The sequence below is a fragment of the Bactrocera neohumeralis genome, chromosome 3, assembly GCF_024586455.1.
Source record: "Bactrocera neohumeralis isolate Rockhampton chromosome 3, APGP_CSIRO_Bneo_wtdbg2-racon-allhic-juicebox.fasta_v2, whole genome shotgun sequence".
NCBI lineage: Eukaryota > Metazoa > Arthropoda > Insecta > Diptera > Tephritidae > Bactrocera > Bactrocera neohumeralis.
In genome coordinates, this window is record NC_065920.1 from 53,874,341 (window position 1) to 53,876,576 (window position 2,236).

At 36.4% G+C, this 2,236-nt stretch overlaps 1 pseudogene; it reads right to left on the reverse strand.

Annotated features, from left to right (window-relative positions):
- Nucleotides 1-324: 324 nt before the first annotated feature.
- On the reverse strand, nt 325-525 carry LOC126754293 (small nucleolar RNA U3; annotated as a pseudogene).
- Between the last annotated feature and the right edge of the window lie 1,711 nt (nt 526-2,236).

Here is a 2,236-nt window from a genome sequence, read left to right on the forward strand (position 1 = left end):
TTTCTGGTGCTTCTCGCAAAAATCTGCGTCGATATGTATTCACGATCATTCGTATACATACATACATATTTACACATGTTTGTAGGCGAAGCTGCTACAGCGGCAAGGGGTGACAATCGGCGGCCATTACTTTACTTATGCCATAGAAATTCTATTGCTACGAATATGGAAATGACAACGAAATAATGCAAATATGCATATTTCTAAAGGTCATTAATTTCTTTGAAGAAATGAAAGGAATGAATAATCCTGAGAAATATAGTCTTAACTTTTCAACGGGCAACGCAGAGCATTTCAACCAAAAGGAATTTATTCATTAAAATCACCACTCAGAAGTCGTTTCATCCATTGTAAGCGAACGATTTTCGAAGAAACATCATTTCTAATATGCCACAAGACAAAATTATAAATGAACTTCTTAACCCTCACGCTGTCAGATAAAAATATACCTCGTCATCGCGGGTCGATTTCCAAAAAATGTAAATGAAGACTATCTACAGAAATAATCCTGTAAAGTATAGCCTTAATTTTTCAACGGCCAACGCAGGGTATTTCAATAAAAGGTCACATAAAATAGTTGAGAATTCGCAGAAATGAAAGACAAAGGAAAGAAAAAGGAGTATAATTTCAATAATGAACAAGCATACAAACATACATATGCGCAGCAGCAGCAAGGAAAGAGGTAACAATCGGCGATCCATTGTATATTTCTTTCATGCATAACCAAACAATAATTAGGACAACGCAATTCAAGTGTCAATGGTCGTGTTGGTGGTAAGCGCTTCAAATGTGACGACGAGCACGTAGGTTCGAATCCCAACAGAATTTATTATACCCTGAACAGGGTATATTTAGTTTGTCACGAAGTTTGTAACACCCAGAAGGAATCGTCGGAGACCCTATAAAGTATATACATATATAAATGATCAGTATGTCGAGCTGAGTCGATTTAGCCATGTCCGTCTGTCTATCCGTCTGTCCGTCTGTCTGTCTGTATATATACGAACTAGTCCCTCAGTTTTTAAGATATCGTTTTGAAATTTTGCAAATGTCATTTTCTCTTCAAGAAGCTGCTCATTTGTCGGAACGGCCGATATTGGACCACTATAACATATATGTAGCTGCCATACAAACCGAATGATCGGAATCGAGTTCTTATATGGACACCTTTCACATTTGACAAGATATATTCACGAAATTTGGTATATGTTACTTTCTAGGGCAATGTAATCTCCGAAGAAATTGATCAGATCGGTTAACTATAGCATATAGCTGCCATACAAACTGAACGATCGGAATCAAGTTCTTGTGTGGACAACTTTCACATTTGACAAGATATATTCACGAAATTTGGTATATATTATTTTCTATGACAACAATGTAATCTCCGAAGAAATTGATCAGATCGGTGAACTATAGCATATAGCCGCCATACAAACTGAACGATCGGAAGCAAGTTCTTGTATGGACAACTTTCACATTTGACAAGATATATTCACGAAATTTGGTATAGATTATTTTTTAAGGCAACAATGAAATCTCTAAAAAACTTGTTCAGAACGCATTACTATAGCATATATGTAGCTTCCATAGAAACTGAACACACATTTACTAACAGAAATGCACCTGTGAAGGGTATTTAGCTTCGGTTCAACTGAAGTTAACGTTTTTTCTTGTTTTAAAACGAATATGAAACCAGCCAAAAATTGAAACATTGTTCTACAAAACCAACAACGGCATAAGCATGGCAACATTGTGTTGTTGGTAGAAAAGCCGAGCTGTGCCGAAAGAAACGAACAAGCGATCGCCGATTGTCACCGCTTCGCTTGCTGCTCGAACATCTTCGCAGACAAGGTTGCGTAGATTCATATTGAGCAAGGTTGCGCAACCTGTATCTATCGCAACCTTTTCCGAACTCGTATAAGAAGTATAACTTCAAAAATGTCCTTATTTAAGCTGCGTTGGGACCACAACTTTTTAGAGTTTTTCTCAGTTAATAGAAATTATTGTCCTCTTAACCGCTCTCATTACAGAATAAATATATTTCTAACAAGTAAGGAAGAGATAAGTTTGTATGTAACCGAACCTTTATACTATTGCAACTTGCAAGATTTATAGTCAGTAAATCTTCAACAGAAAAATATGATAGTTGAGGGTAGTATTGACCCGGATTGATCTTTTTTTGCTAGCAACACATACTATTAACTTACCACATACCACAAAAATGTTCCCTGAG